Raw genomic sequence first — 26,574 nt, 5'->3', positions numbered from 1 at the left:
CAGAATAAGAACAGAGCAGAATAAACAAATTTAGAAAGTGAATGATAGATATAACTTTTGAAGCTGGAAGTGAGTGATCAGCAAGAAAGTTATTTCTCGAACATCATCCGATTCAGAATATAAGAAAAACAGTGTATGATATACAGATTCAGAATGTGAATGTTGGATATAGATCTTGAAGTTGTGAGAAAAATAACAGTGTAGACTTGATATATGTTCTTTGTAGAGCATAGAATGATATAGCAAGAAGAAACAAGTCGGCACAAAAGCTGGATTTCACTTTATGCGATTTCAGAGTTATAGATCATATATGTTCCATGTGTCTAAGTTAAGGAAGTATCAGTTAGATTCTTCCTATGTACTTTAATCAGATGAGACATATTATGAAAAGATTCTAAGCTAAGTCGAGTATAAACAAATCCTTGATTGGACAGAAAAATAGCTCGGAGATAATTCTCCTCAAGCTAATCAATGTACAAGAAAATAGACACAAAATGGAACAGATAAATTTAGAGGAGATTACGAGGTGAGAATTACTTAAGATAATTATTTCGTCTATTAGATTTGATATTCAAATTGAATGCGATTTCGAGGACGAAATAATTTTTTAGAGCGGAGGAATTGTAAGGCCCAAATATATTGAATTATTGATTGCAAAATTTGAGATTTAAATTTTGAATTTGGGAAAATATTAATTGGAGAATTTATGGAAATTAGAGATTTAATTTTTGAGTTGAAAATATTTAATTTGAGAATTTACGGATTTTGAGATTTAAATTTTGGGATTATTAAATTAAAAGATTAAATATGTGAATTAAATATTTATGGGATTTAAATTCCGAGTTTCTGAAATCCAAGAGTTTTAATTAGAAGGCGAAACTCGAGCAGAGACTGATTTGAAAATATCGAAGCTTCAGGAGCTAAATTGCAATTTTCCCTTGCAAGTGGGAAATCACACGTGTAGTGTTTATATCTATGTGAAATGGGATAAATTCCATCAGAACATTTAGGGCTTCCCCATTATCACCCCTACAGATCGATGTCCACCTGCTTCCATCACTTCTGCCTGCTTCCATCACTTCTGCCTGCTCTAGGGATTCCCCATTCTCACCATTAATCTATGTAAGAATCTCTATTTTCCCATTCTTGCCATTACCGATTTGGAGATGACCAAGTTCAACGAAGTGCAAAAGCGTTGCCGCTCTGCCATCGCCCTGTGGAAGAGAAAGCCTCAACTTTTTTCCCCTGTTTTTTTGTTATTTTTCCTCTTATCCAATTTAAATATATGTTCTTTGATGCAGTTGTGGAAATCCCATTTTGTACCAAATCAGTTGTAATCGATGTAAAATCACAGATCGATGCCCTAATAGATAAACTCATTGAGAAACTCATCGATGCATACATCATCTTCTATCTCCCTGTAATCGATTCTAAGCTTCCCTCCTTTTCTTGAATCGATTATGGCACTTTCGATTTTATGTTTCCCCCTTCGTTGTAATCGACTCTAAGAATTAATCGGGTCGAGCTTATTTCTCAATCATTTTCCATCGCCTTTTCTTAAATCGATTTTTAGTTTCTGCTGCTAGTATTTACGTTAATCGGGTCGAGCTTTGCCATTTGGAAATCACATCGAAGAATTTGTAGTTGAGGTTTATCGGGTCGAGCTTGTCTTCTCTTCTTTCTCCCAAGCATCTGCCATAGAATCTCAAGGTGAAAAGGTATTGTCGCATTCTCTGTTTTAAAAATAAACTGAAATCTCTGTTTTTTTTTAATTCAAGGCTTCTTTTCATGTTCCTGTATATCCTTCCTCGGGGAATTCCTTCGTCCGCTATGGATTTCCAGTAATCCTTGTCTGCTTCAAGTATCTGATGACAATGTATAGCAAACATGTCTTGATTGTGACAAAATTCCTAAAACTTCTATCATAATAGTCTTGAAAATTCGAGTAGGCTTTAATCTAATACACTAGATTTCCCGTAACATGCATTCAAAAAATTCCCTCACAATAACATTATTTTTGAAATAGCATAACCTTCTTGAACTGTGAGAAATAAAGAAATACACTGTGCTCATGATTGTTCATCCATCGTGAGTGCATTTGATTAACTATAATTAATTAGTCTGACTGAAGTATGCCATTCAAATGCAGATTATGCTATCAGCATTTGATTCAGACTAGACCATCCTGTGTTAAATTTGATCTACTATACGGTACTGCTTCTGTCTTTTTGTATTGCCAACCTGACACATGTGAGCATTAGATATTTTCATGTTGTATTATAGATTATTACAACACCTTGTCGAAATTAAATATCAATTTAATATTTTTTTCCTATCCCTCTTGCAACAATAATATTTGTTTACTATAGCTAAATTTTTTTTATTGAGTGAAACTATTCAATCGAATTAGTACAATTGATTAAAAATGTATTTTTTTTATTTAAAGTGCCACTAGTAGAGGCATTATTAAATGAAAGCAGCAAACATGGTTTTACAGGGTGAAGTGATTTGAAGATGAAATAGCTTGAGTTTTGAGCTTCTTACTCAACATTGGCCTATAGGTTTTCTTTTTAGTTTTTAGTCTTGCATTCCAACATTTCCTATTCTTCTAAAATTTAAACGTACATGTATAGAGTCAATGGAAAAGTTATTGCACTGGGAAATGGTTTGGTGTCTTTGAATCACTATTAACATGAGTCTTTTAATAGGTTACATACATCATGATTCTCTCGCTAAACTATATTGTGAATGTGTCATTGTTCAGACTTTTCAGAATTGGAACGTTGTGTTTGTCCATTTCATTTATGACCACACTCTTAATTTCTCTGTTTCCTTGTCGCACTATCTTGACTGGAATTTACTCAGTTCTCTGTATGTTATGTGGTTATGATAAAGTTTACAAGCCTTTTAACTGGATGGTCATGCATTTCAGTTGAGGAACCTTTTGTGCGCAACCTCAAAACATGATGTGTATCTTATCAAAACTATTCTGTGATGCACTGGTCTTCTTTTCTTAGGAGAGGTAAAGAGGTCCTAATTGCTGCTAAACCTATCGTGATATCCCTGGTGAGTTCCCTTGTTCAAACTATTTTGCAGTATATGACAGGAATTTAATGAGTGTTGAATGTATTAGCATGTATTAGGAGTTCCCTTGTTCCAGCTATTTTGGAGTGTTGAATGTATTAGCCTGTCTGCAGAAACATCTTGATGATCAACCTGTGACAAGGGTTCAGATAAGCATTATGACTGTTAAGGACAATCTAATGGTGAATGGTGGTTTTCAAGGAGATCTCATCTACAAGGTACACTACAAGAAATATGGTAATAGACTACGCTAGTCTTGGCTGTTTGAGGTGTCCATCCTTAAACATTGATTTTTACTTTTTTACTAGAACCAAAATGGCTTTGAGGCCTGCTGCCGGCCAGCTCCGGCCGCCGAATGGCCGGAGCTCCACCTCCCAGACGTAGCCCACGTCTGGGCGGTTCCAACGAACCAAGCCTCGCCTTGAACCGATCCCTACACCGCCCTAGCGACACACGATTCGGGAATCCCGAAGCTGCCGCGATTTGCTACTATCAACCCTTAACCACCTGCTGCTTGACTCACGCCCAGCCCCTTCTCCTGCCTTCTCCAAGACCGAGCCACCCTCTAGACCAGCCCCTAAGGACCCTAACTCAAACCCTTAGCCCTAAGTCCATCCCTGGTCCTACCATGAACCAGAACGAAGACCCAAACGCATCATCACCATGCGTCTCCCTTGTACGCACCCCACGCCCAGTAGCTTACCCGGCCACCTATAGGTCTGAACCACCTTGCTAAATCAACCCTAAGGACCTCGACTCAGACCCGTGACAGCGGAGCAGCAGACCCGAACAACCTTGGTTGGACATGATGCCAAAACAAAATGGGTCACATACTCAAAACCGTGAACATGCATGAACTATGATAAAACTCATTCAAATCTGAAGAACACGTGTATATGATCTAAATGGTGTTCAAGAATGGAAATCAAACGTGCCTTATTGAATATTTGGACCAAAACAAAGAAATCAACGCGTATCGGGCTCGCCGGAACGAACGGCTTGAAAATCCTTGCCGAAAAACTTCAAGAAAATTGTGTGTGATGCGTTCTTGACGATGGAAAATTTTCTGAAGATTTATGGAGGCGGCTAAGAGAGTTTTGGCGTGAGATAGGGATAGAGTTTTAGGGAGAATAATTTAGGTTAAATCTTTAATATAACAAGCTTAAGATATTAACTAATTATATAATAAAATAAAATAAACTTAAAACTCTTAAATACAAAATAATTAAATCTGATATTTAACTTAAATCCCGAAATATAAAAATAGGGGATTTTTAAAAGTTATTAAAAGTCATTAAAATGACTTATTTTGGATAAAAATGGACACACAAATATACATATATATAAATACCATAATTTTCTCCAAATTATACCTTAAAATAATATTTTAAGGCTCCTAAAAATCTCATAAAATATTTTGGGTGAAAAAAAACATCTCATCCGTCCACTGTCCCGCCTACACGATCATAAAATAAGTTTTCTCAAATAAATTCATAAATCACATCATACCGATTTAAATGCCGAAACAATATTTAAAACATGCAAATAAATCACATAATTCACATAATAACTCATAAAAGAATTTAACACATTTTCACATTATTTTAAAGTTATTAAATCCCATAGTTATGCATGCGGATTTACGTGACGAATTTCTGGGCGTTACAATTATCTCCCCCTTAAATGGAATTTCGTCCTCGAAATTTGATTTAACTTAGTCGTCTAATAACATATGACTAAATTTTTTCAAAACTAATTTTCAAACTTAAATCCCGAAAACATAACTTAATTTACATATCTAAAATTCAACTTAAATCTCAAAAAAAAAAATTCCTAACTTGTCAAACTTAAATCTAAAATCATAACTTAATCTACAAATCTAAATATCAAACTTACGTCTCATAAATTATCAAACTTAATTTTCTAAACATATATCATTCTAGTCATCCTGGTGTGTAACACATCTTGGAGGCATACTGTAATTTCCATAAATTCTCTACGTAACCGCATTGCATAACTAAGTATTTTTAACTTTAAGACTGTCATAAGTTTAAATTCTCATTTTCATAAATCAATAAAAACATAACTCTTGTGTCCCATGCATAAATCATAATTTAAAGCACTTAAAACTTACAGACTGGCAGTGCGGCTTCTGAGCTCCGTGTAGCAGGCTAGTAACCCTCCAAGGACCATGGCTCTGATACCAAATGAAACGTCCTAAAACTTCTACTGGATTTTTTTTAAAAAAAACTCTCTAACGATAAAATATAAAATAATAAATATAAATATATATATATGCCCATACATATATATATCATACTTAAAAATAACTTTACTTAATTTAAAATACAAATACACAAAAGATACAATAAAAGTACACGCATGCAATTAAATTAATTACTAAATAATAATTTATAAGAATGCCATAATAAAATTTCTAAATAATATTTCTTTCACAAAAATTCATGAAAACTTAAAAAATAAATACTTAAATCTAAAAATCCATGCATATATTGAAAATCTATAATAATAAATCATATGCGGAAATAAATGTTCTAATCTCAACATAAAATTCATCTTAGAGCAATGGTCACGAGTTCTAGCCGCCTGGAAACTCATACGCTCTCGCCGCCAGTCGGGAACACATTATCCTTATTGACATTTTGCTCACCTGCACCATTTAAATCTAGTGAGTCTAGAGGCTCAGCACGTTCTATCCTTACATAACAAAATGAAACCACACACAAACACACATAATATAAAATACGTGGATAATAATTATACGTGCATGATCTTAAAATTATATGCATATAAACATAAATAAATAATCATACTTCTAAATCATCATGCTATAACATAATTCATCATACTTTATAATTTTCGTAAAAATAAAATATCATGATTTCTTAGTTCTCAATAGGTCGTATCCATGTCGATGGCATCATACTGAGCGATTGATCAATCTATAAACCAACGTACGTGGCGGTGAGATTTCCACCTCTGTGCTGCCACTTCACCAGCACTCTCAGCTGGATCCATAAGCTCATCATACATGAACATCATTAGGAAGGTCACCGGGCCCAGGTATCCCGGCCTCCAACCACATCACTTTCCACCTTCACTTCAACTTCCATAAAAATATATTTTTCTTAACATACATTTAAACTTATCATAAAAATTTTTACATGATGCATGAACTTGAAAATTCTCACATATTTCTTTATTTTCATGAAAATTCGCCCGTAAATATATATTTAATTTATTTTCTTAAAAATAATACTTATATATCTAATAAAAATTCATGCATGAATTAAATATATATTTACGGACATTTATTTTTCCAAGGACTTGTTCGAGCTGCTGACCCCTTGACTTAAACCCAAAAATTCCTAAACTGACTCAAAAACCCAAAAGCCCAACCTGACCTGGCCCATTAAGTTTATGGGCCCCCAGGCCCATGGAAAACTAATGGGCTCACTTAAAAAATACTTTAAGCCCATTAAATTAGTCCGATTAATTAATTTAATCAAGTCCAACCCATAAATTACTAACTTAAACACTTAATTAATTAAAATAAAATATCCAAGCCTAATTATTAAAAAAAAAATCTAGACCAGGACTAAAAATAATTTGACCCATAAATTTAGACCCGAACCGGACCCGGATCCAAGGACCCAAGCCCGGCCCAAGAACACCCCAAACCCACGACCCACTTCCCTAATACCCAACGTGACCTGCACAAAAATTGTGCAGGTCACGGCCGTGTAGCAGCAGGCTTTGAGGCCTTCTGCCGGCCAGCTCCGGCCGCCGAATGGCCGGAGCTCCACCGCCCAGACGTAGCCCACGTCTGGGCGGTTCCAACGAACCATGCCTCGCCTTGAACCGATCCCTACACCGCCTTAGCGACACACGATTCGGGAATCCCGAAGCTGCCGTGATTTGCTACTATCAACCCTTAACCACCTGCTGCTTGACTCACGCCCAGCCCCTTCTCCTGCCTTCTCCAAGACCGAGCCACCCTCCAGACCAGCCCCTAAGGACCCTAACTCGAAGCCTTAGCCCTCAGTCCATCCCTGGTCCGACCATGAACCAGAACGAAGACCCAAACGCATCATCACCATGCGTCTCCCTTGTACGCACCCCACACCCAGTAGCTTACCCGGCCACCTATAGGTCTGAACCACCTTGCTAAATCAACCCTAAGGACCTCGACTCAAACCCCTGACAGCGGAGCAGCAGACCCGAACAACCATGGTTGGACATGATGCCAAAACAAAACGGGTCACATACTCAAAACCGTGAACATGCATGAACTATGATAAAACTCATTCAAATCTGAACAACACGTGTATATGATCTAAATGGTGTTCAAGAATGGAAATCAAACGTGCCTTATTGAAGATTTGGACCAAAACAAAGAAATCAACGCGTATCGGGCTCGCCGGAACGAACGGCTTGAAAATCCTTGCCGAAAAACATCAAGAAAATTGTGTGTGATGCGTTCTTGACGATGGAAAATTTTCTGAAGATTTATGGAGGCGGCTAAGAGAGTTTTGGCGTGAGATAGGGATAGAGTTTTAGGAAGAATAATTTAGGTTAAATCTTTAATATAACAAGTTTAAGATATTAACTAATTATATAATAAAATAAAATAAACTTAAAACTCTTAAATACAAAATAATTAAATCTTATATTTAACTTAAATCCCGAAATATAAAAATAGGGGATTTTTAAAAGTTATTAAAAGTCATTAAAATGACTTATTTTGGATAAAAATGGACACACAAATATACATATATATAAATACCATAATTTTCTCCAAATTATACCTTAAAATAATATTTTAAGGCTCCTAAAAATCTCATAAAATATTTTGGGTGAAAACAAACATCTCGTCCGTCCACGGTCCCGCCTACGCGATCATAAAATAAGTTTTCTCAAATAAATTCATAAATCACATTATACCGATTTAAATGCCTAAACAATATTTAAAACATGCAAATAAATCACATAATTCACATAATAACTCATAAAAGAATTTAACACATTTTCACATTATTTTAAAGTTATTAAATCCCCTAGTTATGCATGCGGATTTACGTGATGAATTTCTGGGCATTACACTCAACGTCGCTGAAAATAGAAAAGTTTCCTCACCTTCATTTTGGATCATTTGGCGACAGGGCAAAGTTAATGGGTCGCAAAATGTAAGCATTTGTCTACGCGCACACTACTCAGTGTCGCTAAAACATAGCAAGAAGTCTTACGCGTCGCAGAAGCATAGCGAGAAATCTAAACGCATTAAAATAAACTCAGGAAGAATTTTTTTGAGTTTTGTGTATAGACTTTCACCAAATAATTTCTCCCTCTCTTTTCCTTATCTGATTTTCCCTCTTCTCTGTAGAATTTCTTTGTTTCCTCTAGTATTTGTATATTTGTAATGGGGATCGAGTGCGTTAGGAGTTGTGGATGCATCGATCAAAGGTCGAGAAAGAGGCCGCGACTGCTGTGAATTTCGGCAAATTCGGTTCTTAGAATCGACAAGCTTTAGCACGAACCAAGCAAACAACACTTAAGTCAACCGGTGGGAAGGTTCCTCGAAAGTATCTCGCTATCAAGGTCTGAGATTTGTTCCAATTTCTCTCTGTTTTTTTTGTTCGATTTAGATTTCTAGGGTTTCGATCGTGTTTTTTTTGTTGAGGAAAGTTTTTTCGCTGATATTTGTGTTTGGATTTTGAGTTATTCCTTTTTGTCTGTCGAAATCAGCTGAAGTATTATTGATTGAATCATGAAATTGAGTGAGGAGGATTGGGATCCCAGCTTTGATCCCAGATAAGGACAGTCAAAGCTAAACATAAGGTTAATTTTCTTTTTCTTGGTGCCAGTTTATGTATTCAATTAGCTTCAACATAAACAATATTTTATTTTTTTGTGTGTTTTTAGACCAATGATAAATGATAAGGAATCTTGGATTGATTGGTATTTGTATCTTTTCATGCTTCTTTGTATAAGAGATCATTTATAGTTCAAGTTCCAGCTATCATCTTTAGATCTTCATATTAATGTAACTTTGTTTATTGGTTTTGTAGGTAATAACCAACAAAATAAAACATTGCAAGATTGATTCATTGTTGGGTTTGATTTCTATTTATTTGTTATGACACTGCTTGTTTTAGTTGCTATCGACTCAATATTCTTCTATTTTTATAATTTTTTTAGTGCCCAAGGTAAATCCTTATGATGTAACCTGTCATTGTTTTTTTGGAACACACAGCTTGGAATTTGACAATCCTGGAAGACCTGAATGTAATAACCTTCTTTCAGTGTATCAGATTATTACCTACAATACAAAACAAGTATCTAATTTTCTATATGCTAATGTTGCTGGTGGTTGCACCTATAAATTCATTTGTTCACTTCTCATTCTTTGAAGCCTTATCTATCTCGCCTCTATAGTGTATCCAGCTTTCTTTATGTTTTATGACATAAACTGCAGATAGTTTGGTGAATGGGTTAAGTTCCTGTCTTGAAATGTGGCCGTAATCAAAGTTTGTTGCTTATCTTACAACTGTTTTCAGGAATATTTTTCTGTGTTCCCCTGCCTTCTATACATGTGATGCATTTTTTCATGTTCAGTCAAAACACTTTTTTCTATTATCATGAGTGTGTTTGGATAGAGAAACTTTTCTACGCTTTATAATATTTTCTTGTTTGGAGACTTTTTTCCGCTATGCAGGAATGCATTATTATTTCTAGAATTCAAAATTTTGTATCTGTTAATATGGACATGGCAGTAACTTATGGAGTCAATTGTGTGCTGTTTTGATCACCACGATTTATAGATTCTGCTGATAGTGTGGAACGGAGTGTGGTTTACGCTGTTTTGATCACCATGATTATACCGTATTACACCATCATGTTTATCCAATTTTTTTATGTGATAATATGTCGTGTGAAGAGTCATGGACAGACTGCTACCAACGATGCATTTTTTTGAACCATAAATATTTATTCTGGTTCTTAATGCATTTTGACTTACCGTGACATTCCTATCTTTTTTTGAATTTCAGTTTGCAGGATGCGTCAAGAATCAGTGTTACAGTCAAGAACAATTTGACGAAGTTAGAAGTGAATGGAGTGACTTTGTCTACTCGCATGTAGATGCTTAAATATGTCATTCACGTTGGGATAGTAATTTCTTTTGAGGAAATACGTGTGGATGTGTACACGTTTAGTTTTGAGAAAGTACGTGTGGATATGTGCATATAATTTCGCATTATTTTGGTTGATAGACTTGTTGACTTATGTATGCTTGTCGTTTTGGGATTGATTTATTATTAGTGTATTTTTCAGTTTCAAAAATATATTTATGGCATTAATGTACCTAAATTTTAATTTACAAGCAATGTGTTTTATTAATTTGGTAGTTTTACTATCAACATAGTAAATCGAAGAATTTACTTCATCGTTGATTTAAATGCTGCAGTCATATGTATTCTATTGCTTCGGCAATTGTAGTAATCGACAAATATGGAAGTAAATCATTATCTTCTACTTCGTATATTAATCAAAATACTGAAGTAAAACAAATTTTATTACTTCGGCAATTTCATTAATAGACGAAGTAGAAGAATGCATTTTACTACGGTGATATAGGAAATTAACGAGGTAAAAGATATTATATCACTTCGTATGTTAATGAAATTGATGAAGTAAAAGTTATTATATGGCTTCAGTATTTCATTAATAAGCGAAGTAGAAGATTGCATTTTACTTCGGTGATAAAAGAAATTAACGAAGTAAAACACAATCTTTCACTTCGTATACGAACCGAAGTATAATCATAGTTGTTACTGCATTAAATTCATTAATTACCGAAGTATAAGCATATGTTTGACTTCGTAACTTATGAAATGAGCGAAGTAAAATATATGTTTTTACTTCGGCACCGGTCCAATTCTGCCCCCCCAAAATGACCAAAGACTTCGGTAATTTAAGGTATAAGACTTCGGCGATTCAGCGAAATAAAAAAGTACCCTATTACTTCACGTGACACTACTTCGGTAATTAAGTTCCTACGACTTCGGTTATTAACCGAAGTCTTACGCGATTTTTCTACTAGTGAGTGGGTCTGCTAGCTGCCTGGATACTCATACTCCCTCGACGCCAGTCGGGGCCATGTTTTCTTCATTATTCTCAGGCTCACCTGCACCATTTAAATCTAGTGAGCGTAGAGGCTCAACACGTTAGTTCTATCCTTATGTAACAACATGAAATCATACACAAGCACACATCATATAAAATATCGTGCATATACTTATACGTGCATGATCTTAAAAACATACTTATAAACATGTATCTCTTAAACATAAACATTATCATCATACTTTATCAAAAACATTATACTTAATACATCTCATAAAATTACGTCTTGAATTCTTAATTCTCAACGGGTCGTATCCATGTCGGTGGCCTCATACTTAACGATTGATCAATCATAAAAACCAACATACGTGGCGGTGGGGTTTCCAAACTAACTTGAACCATTATATTTTAGACCCTACCGGGACCCAAAAACCCGAGCCTGGCCCGCTTGAACACAATACACAACCCTAGCCTTCCTCTCCCTAATTTAATTCTCACCAAAAATAAATGCAAAATCATATTACCCAACTCGCGGAAGCCCTGAGCAGTTGCAGCAAATCTGTTCGTGCCGCCTGCTCTGGCGGCTTTGTCCATGAAACCACTGCCCCTACTTATCCAACATCCAGGCGGTTCTAACCCAACAAATTTGACCTCAAACTCAGCCTTGTAGAAGGAGAACGAACCAAAACAATCTAGCCCTAGTTTCTGCTCGCGCATATAACACGACTCACCAATTCAGTCCGTTCGGCCGCCCTGTTCCGGCAACCACTGGCCGGAGCATCACTATGAGGACCTTTCCCATGGTCTTGGTGTTCTAAAAAACCTAGAAACAGACCATAACTTGCTCTATGGACCAAGAACGAGCTGCTGCACAGAAACTGCTCAATCTGCGCATAATCTAACTTCTATGGTGCATCCAGTCTAAACCAGTGCCTAACTCGTCTGAACCATCATCCAACAACGAGACCCTAACTCAGCCCTCAACCTGTTGGTCAGCCCCTCGAATAGCCTTAGATTAGCAGCTATGCAGAAAACGTCACTATGCACCATAAAACGTGAATTTGCATGAATGAGAAGAACTTCACTCAAAACCAGAAACACATGCATAATATGATCATTCATCTTAAAAACAATGTAATATGATCTAAATTATGTTCAAGAATGGATTCAAGACGTGTATTTGCTATATATTCGCTCGAAACTACAATATCATCGTGTATTCGGTTGTCCAGGACGAACGGGGAGTCACACCTTCGATTATCTCTGACTTTCACGTTCAAGTGTGTACGTGTGTGTGAATTGGGGCTGGAAATCTGATGAGAGGCATGAGGAAATCTGATGGAGGCGAGAGGAAGAAAGGGTTGAAGGATAATGGGCCAAGATACAATATATATTTGCATACTACATAGGCTATGCTTTAATATTTTAGTTAAATAGGCCTAAATCCATTAGCCCATTAATTATAAAATTTAAAACATAAATTTTCATCCTAAAATCTTAATTTTCGTAATTAATAAGGCCTTATTTTTATAAGTACACAAAAAGTCCCTAAAATGACCTGTTTTAGTGATAAATAGGTTTCTAAATACATAAATATATTAAAACTCTATTTTTTCCTGAAAATAAAATCTTAAAATAAAATTTTATGGCTCTTGAAATCCTTAGACATAAATTTCAATTAAAAACTTTTATCTCCTTCGTCCACGGTCCCGTCTACGCGATCGCAAAATAAGATTTATCAAATAAAATTCATAAATTTCATAATATCGGGTTAAATGCTATAATAACTTTAAAACATGCAAATTAATCAAATAATTCACATAATAGCACATAAAAAATAATTTAACCCCTCATTCTTAATTTTTAAAATCATTAGATCTTCTAGTTATGCATGCGGGTTTACGTAACGAATGTTCGGGTGTTACAATTCTTTCACCCTTAAATGGAATTCTTCTTCGAAATTGCAGGAAGCACATAATAGATCCAAAACTTCAGCCACCGGTATTTGATCATAGGAATATTTGGCTTATTAATAAAATATTCTCGCCAACCATGGTTAAGTAATTACATTTATAATGTGCTCAAAGTACCGCGATCACCTCATCACAACCTTACACCATGTTTTGCAACTCTTGCACTTGGTTTTGTGCATGCCAGTTTTGAGTGTTGAGGGCTCGCACTTGGCATTCTAATTCTTTTATGCAAGTATCAGACTCGTGGCGCCATTGGGCTTCATTGCGTTCAGCTTGTTGGACCGCAGTTCGAAGTTCCTTCATTTTAGTCGTTCTTTCGTTATTCAGTTCATCATATTTAGCGATGGTAGTTAAGGACGACTCTAGCTTTATTTTAGTCTTCCCATGCTTATTTTCCTCCTTCAAGATAGTAAGAAAAACTTTCTACGTCGGCTTTGAGGTGATCTCTATATTCCTCTATCTCGCTTTTTCTCGCCTGCAACGTCTTCATGTTCTCGATCAATTGCTCTTTCGCACGTTTCTCAACCTCCAATGAAGCTCTCAGTGATCCGATGAATTGATCCTTCTTTAAAATAACATTCTCGACATCCTCGTGTGTGATCCGTCTCGGAGACATACTATAACCCCATAAATCCTTCATGTAACCGCAATGCATAACTAAGTATTTTAACTTAAAATTTTCATAACTTTAAATTCTCATAAGTTTTCATAACATAAACTCGTTGAAAACACATATCATGTGTCCCATACGTAAAAACATAATTGAAATACTTAAAACTTACAAACAGATAGTGCGTCTTCTGAGCTCCATGTAGCAGGATAGTCACTCTCCAAGGATCATGGCTCTGATACCGAATGAAACGACCCAAAAACTACTACTGAATTTTTTTTTCCTATATATATACTTTATTCTATTTCTTTACTTAAAATTAATATTACCATTTATATATATGCCCATACATTTATATTGTAAGGCCCGAAAATATTAAATTATTGATTACGAAATTTGAGATTTAAATTCAGAATTCGGAAAAATATTAATTGGAGAATTTATGAAAATTAGAGATTTAATTTTCGAGTTGAAAATATTTAATTTGAGAATTTATGCATTTTGAGATTTAAATTCCGGGATTATTAAATTAAAAGATTAAATATTTGAATTAAATATTTATGGGATTAAAATTCTGAGTTTCGGGAATTAAAGAGGATTTAATTAGAAGGTGAAACTCGAACAGGGACTGATTTGAAAATATCAAAGTTTCAGGGGCTACAGTGCAATTTTCCCTTGCAAGTGGGAAATCACACGTGTAGTGTTTATATCCATGTGAAATGGGATGAATTCCATCAGAACTTCAGCTCAAAGACGTGAGAAGCAGATTTCAAAAGAAAAGATTCATCCCCAAAGCTTGATTCTTTTGATCCACCCGGTAGAATTTTATATCGATCATATATTTGCGATCGCGGCTTCGAGTGCTACGTTTTGACGTAAGTATTATGAAGTTCTAAAATGTTTGAAATTTTAAGATGTTGTTAGAATTAAGATTTGATTATATAAATATGTTTTAGTATAGACGATGATAGCATATTTAAAACGGATCTAGAAAAGATCGTCGTTTCAACATGTTATGAATTTTTGAAGATTTTTCAGAATTCTGAAATTTTATAGCTGTTGATTTCGTGTATTTGAGATTGAAATGAGTTTGTTTTTGAGTATGGACCATAATAAGGATAATGTTTATGCTTTTAGAATTTCGGATTTCGGTCCGTTACGCCGTCGGTTCGAGGTTTTGAATTGATATGAATTCTGAAATTTATGGCCTGTAATTCTTATTTTTTTGCTGATGAATTGAATATGAGATTGAGTTTAGAATGTAGAAATGATGGTGTTCGCATTGTTAGATTTATCGAATTCTAATTGTTATGACGCCGGTTTGAATTCCGGTCAATCGAACAAGATTTGTAGATGCTGTGATTTGATGTGTTGAAATATATTATGAGCTGCTGAATTTGTTTATATGCTGCTGATATGAAGATGTTAAGCATTAGATTTGATTGAGATATGGCTATAGATGAAGTTGGTTTTCCGACTTGTAGACGGTGGCCGCGACGGTTCACGAATTGATTGAGTCTTGAGCTATAGATTGGAATTGATATGAAATTTCCAGCATGGTTCAAAAATCATTACATCTGATATGGTTATGATTTGATTATATATTGCTGGTATATGATGTTTATGTAGTTGTGTTGAATGATAGATTTTTTAGATTTGAGTTTCGGTTACCGATTTTGTACCGTTACGCCGTTATGTCAGGAATTGGATAATATTTATGATAATTATAGTTTACGATCACTTCTTTTCAGATTGGTAATAAAGTTTGATGACTCGAGAATTCAGCTTTGAACCGAGAAAGATTTGATCAAAGTTTGAAGTTGTTTCTACCTTGAATATTGAATGAGAAACTTGATCAGATTTTGATTGATGTTCTTTGATGTAGATTGTTCAAATTTAAAGCATCTAAAATTCAACGAAATGAAAGGTATAAGATGACATCGATCGTAAGGGGTTTGAAACTCGAGAAAGATGATTCTTGATTTAGAATATGAATTGCTCAATCCATCTCAGGTAAATGGATCTTTGATTATGTTGTTTACCTTTGATGTTGTGTCGGATACGAACTATGAAATTTGGATATATCCAAGTCAAGATCGGATACGAATCTTGATGTCGGGATCGGATACAAATCTCGATGACTGAAGTTGGGTTTACGATACTTGTTTTATATTTACTTTATATCTTGAATTTGATATATGCTTGATATTTAACCCATGTATATGTCTCTTATACTGAGAAATATATTCTCATCGAAATTATCCGATTGTTGTCTTGTTTTGTATGTGTGCATGGCAACAGGTGGGGAAGGAATCAATCAGAGTCGACATGGATAGCTTGAGATGCGAGAATAGAAGTGGAGACTTTGGGTTTTGAATAAGAAGTTGTTGTCATCTACTTTATTTGAGTTTAGTTGGTTGTATAACACCTTAGCACTTGAACTTGTATCACCTATTAGAAGATTGTATGTTAAAAAGCATGTTTAGATTGATTTTGATGATTTTCAATTCTATTTCATGTACTTTGAGATTATTTTAGGTGTTATGCATCAGAGGTTAGAATATGATAGCAAATGAACATATTTCCAGAAGTTCGGGCAGAGACGGACTCGCTCGAGCGAGCCTTGTTGGGCTTGAACCCGAGGGGCGCTCGCTTGAGCGCATGATCATGCACTCGAGCGAGGCATGCTCGTGTCCAAGTTTTAAAAAAAATGTTTGATTATTTATTCTCTTGCCTGAACTTTGTTAAGATTAATGGCCCAATTAGATTTGAGAAGCACCCGAGATCCCCACAACAGGTATGATCTACTATTGAAAGAAATGCATGTCTTACTTATTTACGAAATTCTAAGTTTCTTATTAATTTTTGTTATAAGGTTCCCCGGGTGACGTAAGCACTCCAGATTGAATAAACAGTGTTCTTTGGGAGAATTAATGTGACGACCCGAGTTCTAATCTCTCAATAAACATTAATCAACAATAATAGACAACAATCAATGTCTAAACAAAAGGATAAAAAAAAAAAATTTTTTTTAAAAATAGATTGCCCTGCGCACGCGCGGGCATCACCCCTCGCGCGCGCGCCGGCCAATGAGACCGAGATCTCAAGAGCTGGCTCGCGCGCGCGCGAGTACTTGCTCGCCCGTGCACCGGCCACTGCACCAGAAAAATGCTCAGCTTCTGTCAAAATTGTAATCTTCCATGCATTTCATCTCATATCAACTCCATTACAACCTAGACCAAAGATCATAAGCTAGCATGCATTCTAACTTGGTAAAGTTGGTAGAAATGGATAATAAAATGCCTTGAAACATAACAAGTCTATCAATACAAGTTAGAAGCATAGATATACCATTCAAGTTCAAGGTACATAATGTTGATTCAAGGATGTACATATCTATTCAATCCCAACTACAACAAACAAGACTACAACATCATCATAATCAAGTCTTGGTACAAATATCTAAACCATAATCATGTTTAAGGCTCCATTTCACTACAAGACAGCTCATAATCATCTAAACTCGAATCATCACGCTATGTTCATCTCATTCCTTGTTCTTCATGTACGCCTTTGCCCGGTTCCACTCCCTCCTATTGCAATGACACATACCACAAGACAATCGCCGGATAACTCCGGTGAGAAATAGATTTCCCAGTAAAAGCAACTAAATATGCATAACAACATATATCAAGATCATGATATAAAAGTAAGTACAATGCATGTTTTGTAAACAAGGTTCATTTCGTCATTCGTCGATTGGGATCCCGAGAAGTAGATATCATAACTAATCCACCGACTCTCCCGATCGAGGTGGGGTTACTTATCTTGCTTCTCTAGACTTTGAAGCAATCATATATGCAAATCAGACGCTAGGCTAAAACAACCACCCAGGCCATACATATACGACTCCACAAATCGTCTATTCGAACGTTTCCGTTCATTTCAAAATCAAGGAATAAGTCTTCAAGATGAATGCAACATATATCATCATCAAGGCATTCATAACATCAAAAACTTATTCAACAACTCAAATGAGAACACATAAGAGCAATTAAGCAAACAAGTATGTGATTTAGGGGAAACTCGATACAAACCATCTCGAGTTATAATCCCATTCAAACCATAGTTCACTTTTACCTTTCAAATGTGATGTTTGGGATGTCTTCTAACTTGTCAAAGTCTGTACAAAATCAATCACCAAAAACATCTCACAATCTGCTCAATATCCATTCAAACTTCAACAAGAACTTCAAGGCAAACTCTACCAACCTTGTTCTATTGTTTATCGGTTTTGGAGTTGACGTTCTTGAGTTAATATGCCCTATTCAACCACTGAAATGATAGCATAACAATCAAGGAACCATTAACTAATAGCTCAACAACTTCTAAATGCAAGAACAGTAGCAAAACACTTCAATTCACGAGTTTAACGGCATATCGGTAGTACTTGAACATCAGCTGCTAAAGCTTCAAGATCAACAGAACAACAGATATATATAGATCGAATCATAATTGGGAATCACAAGAACATGATATACAACTCAATCTTCAACCCAACTTCAAGATTATCAAAGATAGAAGCTCAACAATCACAACTCATATACAACATCTGATATCTGCTATTTTCGAATGACCAAACCCTGATGAACAAAGAATAAACTTACATCAAATCGAAGGTCTCGTTTCAAGGATTCCAAAACATCTTTCGGAATCTAAATCGGATGCTCGAGTCAAAAGATATGGCAATCGCAAGATGAAGAAGAAGGCTTGGGATTTTCTCTGTTCTTGTTCTCGGTTTCCTTTTCTTTTCTTTGCTGAGTAATCTGATGGAAAAATAGTGTTTCACACGTGAGTGCTAGGAAAAATCACAAGTGTCCAGCCCAAATAAGGATTTTGCACTTTGGCCCCTCAACTATGCAATAATTGCAATTCAGTCCTCAATTTCTCAATTTATTCAATTTCAATCCTAAATAATTTAAGAATATTAGAATTTAAATCAAAACTCCAAATATTCCAAAATTAAATATTCTCGGATCAAAATTAAATAATTCTGGGCGTTACAATTCTCCTCCACTAAGACTCGATTTCGTCCTCGAAATCTTAGGTACGAACATCAACAGATCATATAATAACAGAAAACAAAAGGAAACTCACATCATTGAAACATCTCTGGATATCGTTGTCGCATATCTGATTCTGTTTCCCAAGTAGCTTCTTCAACACCATGACGACTCCACTGAACTTTCACAAGTGGAATAGTCTTCGTTCGAAGTTGCTTCTCTTTATGATCAAGAATCTGAATAGGCTTTTCAAAATAACTCAAGGTCTCGTCGAGTTCAGCCTCATCAGATTGAAGGACATGAGATTCATCAGCAAGATATTTTCGAAGCATCGATACATGAAAAACATCATGTATTCCAGATAAAGATGGAGGTAAAGCCAATCGATAGGCAAGATTGCCCATTTTCTCCAGAATTTCATAAGGACCGATGTAGCGTGGAGACAATTTTCCTCACTTGCCAAATCTGACTGTGCCTCTGAACGGAGAAATCTTCAAAAATACACGATCTCCCTGTTCAAAAGATAATGGTCGACGTCGAATGTTGGCATATTTCATCTGTCTATCTTGAGCTGTCTTCATTCGTTTCTGAATAAGCTTCACCTGATCATTTATATCACGTATCATATCAGGACCAGTATCAGGTACTTCAGAAATATCATCCCAGTACAAAGGAGATCAACATTTTCTTCCGTATAAAGCTTCAAAAGGAGCCATTCCTATACTCGATTGATAGCTGTTGTTGTACGAGAATTCACAAAGAGGTAGTGATTCTTGCCAACTAGTGCCAAAATCAAGCACTACAGCTCTCAACATGTCCTCCAATGTCTGAATAGTACGCTCTGACTGTCCGTCAGTCTGTGGATGATAAGCTATGCTCAAGTGTAACTGAGTACCCATAGCACTCTTTAAGCTGTGCCAAAAATGTGATGTGAATCGAGGATCACGATCCGATACAATAGATTTCGGCACTCCGTGCAATCTGACAACTTCACGGACATAAATCTCTGCCATCTGGTCGTGTCTATACGTCATACGATAAGGAATAAAACACGCTGATTTCGTCAATCTGTCAATAATCACCCAGATAGCATCACAGCCTCTAGAAGATCGAGGTAATCTAGTCACAAAATCCATGGAAATATGATCCCATTTCCATTCCGGTACAGACAAACTCTGTAACAAACCAGGCGGTCTCTTCCTCTCAGCCTTCACCTGTTGGCAATTCAAACATCGAGCTACAAAATCAGTGATATCAGTCTTCATTTGCTTCCACCAATACTGAGCTTTCAGATCATTATACATCTTCCTACCACCAGGATGAATACTGTAACGACTACAATGCGCCTCTTTCAGTAGTTGTTGACGTACATCAGAAATATCAGGCACTACTAGGCGATTGTGAATGTAAAGAAGATCATCTCTAACCCGGTATTCAGATACATGCCCTGATCTAACTTTCTCAATCGAGTTCTGCACATTCTGATCAAGTTTCTGAGCATCTCGAATTCTTACCAATAAAGCTGGTTCAACTCGAATTAGATAGAGTCGTAATGGCTGATAGTTTGTATCAAATACTAATCCAGATAAACAACAGTTGTCAATCAAATTCGATACACCAATCGTCGATAAGGATAAAGAACATACCTTTCGACTCAATGCATCTGCTGCTGCATTCGATTTTCCTGGATAATATTTAATTTTGCAATCAAAATCTTTCAGCAAATCCAGCCATCTTCGCTGTCTCATATTCAGTTCTGACTGAGAAAACAGATATTTCAGACTCTTGTGATCAGAATAGATTTCAAACTGTTCCCCGTACAGATAATGTCACCAAATCTTCAAAGCAAATACAATGGCGGCCAATTCAAGATCATGAATCGGATATCTGGTATCGTGAGGCTTCAATTGTCTCGAGGCATAAGCAATTACATGACCTCGTTGCATTAGAATACAACCTAAACCTTGGTGAGATGCATCACAATAAACAGTGAAACCACCAGTACCTGAAGGAATCGTCAAGACTGGTGCACTGGTCAATCGTTTCTTCAACTCCAGAAAACTGGATTCACAAGCATCAGACCAGACAAATGGAGTATTCTTCTGAGTTAATTGAGTAATCGGCTTCGCAATACTGGAAAAATCTTTAATGAATCGACGATAATACCCAGCCAATCCCATAAAACTACGAATCTCAGGAACAGATGTCGGTCTTGACCAACTGATCACTGCTTCTACTTTACTTGGATCCACAGAAATACCATTTCCAGATATAATATGTCCAAGAAAGACAACTTGTTTCAGCCAAAACTCGCATTTCGACAGTTTAGCATACAATTTCTCAGCTCTTAAAGTCTTCAATACTGTTCTTAGATGTTCAAAATGATCAATCAAATTCTTTGAATATATCAGAATATCATCAATAAAGATAATCACAAAATCATCTAGATACTTCTGAAATACACGGTTCATCAAAGCCATAAATACAGCTGGAGCATTCGTCAAACCAAACGGCATAACTATGAACTCATAATGGCCATACCTGGTTCTGAACGCAGTCTTAGGAATATCAGAATCCCTAACTCTCAGCTGATGGTATCCAGATCTCAGATCGATCTTGGAATACACAGAAGAACCCTGCAACTGATCAAATAAATCATCAATACGAGGCAAAGGGTATTTGTTCTTTACCGTAGCCTTGTTCAGTTGCCGGTAGTCAATGCACAATCTCATTGAACCGTCTTTCTTTCTAACAAACAGTACTGGAGCTCCCCAAGGAGAAACACTGGGTCGAATGTATCCCTTGGCCAGTAAATCTTCTAAATGTTCCTTCAATTCTTTCAGTTCAACTGGTGCCATTCGATAAGGTGCTTTCGAAATCGGTGCAGTTCCTGGCATCAGTTCTATGTTGAAATCAATCTCTCGATACGGAGGTAATCCTGGAATCTCATCAGGGAAAACGTCCGCAAACTCACTAACCACTGGCAAATCAGCCAGGTTCGGGCTAGTTTTCAACACATCAACTGCATAAACAAGAAATCCCTCTGCTCCTTTTTGCAAAAGTCGGGTCATAGATAATACAGAAATAAGAGGAATTTTGGCACGTGAACCCTTACCATAGAACTTCCATTCTCCAGCCATTTCAGGTTTGAAGCTTACTATCTTCTGGAAACAGTCTACGGTAGCTCTGTACTTATTCAGCATATCAATCCCCATAATACAGTCGAAATCAGACATACCAAGTACGAAGCAATCTATCTCAATTTCATTACCCTCATACTGTAGTAAACAATTCTTAACTATCTGAATCGAGATAAGACCCCTCCCCAAAGGACAAGAAACAGATACTACAACAGGTAATGTTTCAACAGGCAAAGCATGCAATGCAACAAATTTGGCAGATATAAACGTATGGGATGCACCTGTATCAATCAAGACATATGCGGGATAACCATAAAGAGAACAGTTACCTGCAATCACGTCATCTGGTGCTCCCTGTGCCTGTTCCTCTGTCAGTGCATAGACATGAGCCTGCTGTCTCTGTGGCTGACTGCCTGCCTGACTTCCTCCTGGCCTCGACTGTTGCTGAGGTGGTGATGGTTGAAAGGAATGGACAGAGGAGGCTTGCCTCGCGGGTTGAGCCACTGATCGTGATGACTCTACAACTCGTGCCTGTCCAGCACCTCTCTGAGGACATACTCTCGCAAAATGGCCAGTCTGATGGCATATATGGCATCTCCCAGATACACCTCGACACTGATCAGTTGGATGTCCTCCACCACAAGTGTTACAGAATACCCCAGACTTCTGTTTCGTACCACTGGAACTTGAAAAACTGCTTCCAGATTTCTTAAATTTTTTTCCTCTAGCTTGCAAATATCCCTTCTTGCCACTGCTACTACCACCACTGTCAAATTGAGATGACTGTTGCTGTGTTGAAGCTGAAGGTTGTGACTGTCTCGGAGGCTGTGCAATATACAAAGCTCCTCGCTGCTGTATCAAGCCAGCTTCTGCTCCTTTGGCACTGTTCAAGGCATCAACAAAATTATTCGGTCGCCTTGTATTCACCAGTGTAAAAACATCAGCATTCAGTCCATTAATGAACTGATCAGCCATAGCTTCGTCACTGTCTGCAACATGTGGAGCAAAACATAGCAATGTAGTGAATTTTTCAACATAATCTTCAATATTCAAGTTTCCCTGCCTCAGGTTAGCAAATTCGGCACTCTTGTCTTTACGATAAGATACCGGAAAGAAACGTTGATAAAACTCTGTCTTGAAGACATTCCAGGTCAAAACAGTTCCTCTACGCTCCAGAGATTTCTTTGTTGTGAACCACCAGATTTTAGCAACTTCATGCAACTGATGACCAACAAGTCTGACTCTTCGTTCATCACCGTAGTCAAGTGAATCAAATAACATTTTCATGTCATCAAGCCATCCCTCACATTCAACTGCATTCTCAGTACCTTTCAAAGTTGGCGGTTTATAGGATTGAAAACGTTTCAATAGTGTTTCCATGGGAGTTGCAGTCATATCTGTCATATCTCGTGATGTACTTCCCTGTTCATTACTCGGAACTGCAGTTGCAGGAACTATCGGTGTGACAATTGTCGGTGGAGTATGAACTGTCTGTTCTGGTAGAGAAATAGGAACATGGGGTCTCAGAGGAGGTCGGCCTGGTCTTTGAGACATATCTGATTATCAAAATGGTTAGGATACCAAATCATCAAATTATCTCAGTCCTCCTCTGATCATCTTACCTCTGATCAAGACTCGGTTCTGATTCAATCTTAAATAAATAATCACAATCTTCAAATAAAACATGCTTCCAATCAATTCAGATAATCAGGTAGCATGTCATAATTCATCAGGATACATGCCTTTATCAGTTCAGATATTCCAATAAGCATGCATCTTTAATCATCGTAATCATACTTTCAAATAAAATAAATACAACATCTTGTAATAAAATACTTGAAAGTAAATCATGCTAGCATTTAAAACATGTAATCCAATCACGTAATTAACTCATAGCATGATAAAAACAAAACATAAATAAGTAAGGCAGAAGACTTGATCTACCCCACTCACTGTCTATCTAAGTCCAGAATGTTCTTGCTCTGATACCACCTGTTGTGACGACCTGAGTTCTAATCTCTCAATAAACATTAATCAACAATAATAGACAACAATCAATGTCTAAACAAAATGATGAAATTTTTTTTTTTTCTAAAATAGATTGCCCTGCGCACGCGCGGGCATCACCCCTCGCGTGCGCGCCGGCCAATGAGACCGAGATCTCAAGAGCTGGCTCGCACGCGTGCGAGTACTTGCTCGCCCGTGCGCCGGCCACTGCACCAGAAAAATGCTCAGCTGCTGTCAAAATTGTAATCTTCCATGCATTTCATCTCATATCAACTCCATTACAACCTAGACCAAAGATCATAAGCTAGCATGCATTCTAACTTGGTAAAGTTGGTAGAAATGGATAATAAAATGCCTTGAAACATAACAAGTCTATCAATACAAGTTAGAAGCATAGATATACCATTCAAGTTCAAGGTACATAATGTTGATTCAAGGATTTACATATCTATTCAATCCCAACTACAACAAACAAGACTACAACATCATCATAATCAAGTCTTGGTACAAATATCTAAACCATAATCATGTTTAAGGCTCCATTTCACTACAAGACAGCTCATAATCATCTAAACTCGAATCATCACGCTATGTTCATCTCATTCCTTGTTCTTCATGTACGCCTTTGCCCGGTTCCACTCCCTCCTATTGCAATGACACATACCACAAGACAATAGCCGGATAACTCCGGTGAGAAATAGATTTCCCAGTAAAAGCAACTAAACATGCATAACAACATATATCAAGATCATGATATAAAAGAAAGTACAATGCATGTTTTGTAAACAAGGTTCATTTCGTCATTCGTCGATTGGGATCCCGAGAAGTAGATATCATAACTAATCCACCGACTCTCCCGATCGAGGTGGGGTTACTTATCTTGCTTCTCTAGACTTTGAAGCAATCATATATGCAAATCAGACGCTAGGCTAAAACAACCACCCAGGCCATACATATACGACTCCACAAATCGTCTATTCGAACGTTTTCGTTCATTTAAAAATCAAGGAATAAGTCTTCAAGATGAATGCAACATATATCATCATCAAGGCATTCATAACATCAAAAACGTATTCAACAACTCAAATGAAAACACATAAGAGCAATTAAGCAAACAAGTATGTGATTTAGGGGAAACTCGATACAAACCATCTCGAGTTATAATCCCATTCAAACCATAGTTCACTTTTACCTTTCAAATGTGATGTTTGGGATGTCTTCTAACTTGTCAAAGTCTGTACAAAATCAATCACCAAACACATCTCACAATCTGCTCAATATCCATTCAAACTTCAACAAGAACTTCAAGGCAAACTCTACCAACCTTGTTCTATTGTTTATCGGTTTCGGAGTTGACGTTCTTGAGTTGATATGCCCTGTTCAACCACTGAAATGATAGCATAACAATCAAGGAACCATTAACTAATAGCTCAACAACTTCTAAATGCAAGAACAGTAGCAAAACACTTCAATTCAAGAGTTTAACGGCATATCGGTAGTACTTCAGCGATTCCGAACTCAGTTACAACATGTCTAACATGAACATCAGCTGTTAATGCTTCAAGATCAACAGAACAGCAGATATATATAGATCGAATCATAATTGGGAATCACAAGAACATGATATACAACTCAATCTTCAACCCAACTTCAAGATTATCAAAGATAGAAGCTCAACAATCACAACTCATATACAACATCTGATATCTTCTATTTTCGAATGACCATACCCTGATGAACAAAGAAGAAACTTACATCAAATCTAAGGTCTCGTTTCAAGGATTCCAAAACATCTTTCGGAATCTAAATCGGATGCTCGAGTCAAAAGATATGGCAATCGCAAGATGAAGAAGAAGGCTTGGGATTTTCTCTGTTCTTGTTCTCGGTTTCCTTTTCTTTTCTTTGCTGAGTAATCTGATGGAAAAATAGTGTTTCACACGTGAGTGCTAGGAAAAATCACAAGTGTCCAGCCCAAATAAGGATTTTGCACTTTGTCCCCTCAACTATGCAATAATTGCAATTCAGTCCTCAATTTCTCAATTTATTCAATTCCAATCCTAAATAATTTAAGAATATTAGAATTTAAATCAAAACTCCAAATATTCCCAAATTAAATATTCTCGGATCAAAATTAAATAATTCTGGGCGTTACAATTCTCCTCCACTAAGACTCGATTTCGTCCTCGAAATATTAGGTACGAACATCAACAGATCATATAATAACAGAAAACAAAAGGAAACTCACATCATTGAAACATTTCTGGATATCGTTGTCGCATATCTGATTCTGTTTCCCAAGTAGCTTCTTCAACACCATGACGACTCCACTGAACTTTCACAAGTGGAATAGTCTTCGTTCGAAGTTGCTTCTCTTTATGATCAAGAATCTGAATAGGCTTTTCAAAATAACTCAAGGTCTCGTCGAGTTCAGCCTCATCAGATTGAAGCACATGAGATTCATCAGCAAGATATTTTCGAAGCATCGATACATGAAAAACATCATGTATTCCAGATAAAGATGGAGGTAAAGCCAATCGATAGGCAAGATTACC

The sequence above is a fragment of the Henckelia pumila genome, chromosome 1 (genome assembly GCF_033568475.1).
Source record: "Henckelia pumila isolate YLH828 chromosome 1, ASM3356847v2, whole genome shotgun sequence".
Lineage (NCBI taxonomy): Eukaryota > Viridiplantae > Streptophyta > Magnoliopsida > Lamiales > Gesneriaceae > Henckelia > Henckelia pumila.
Note: the sequence above shows the minus strand (reverse complement) of the source record.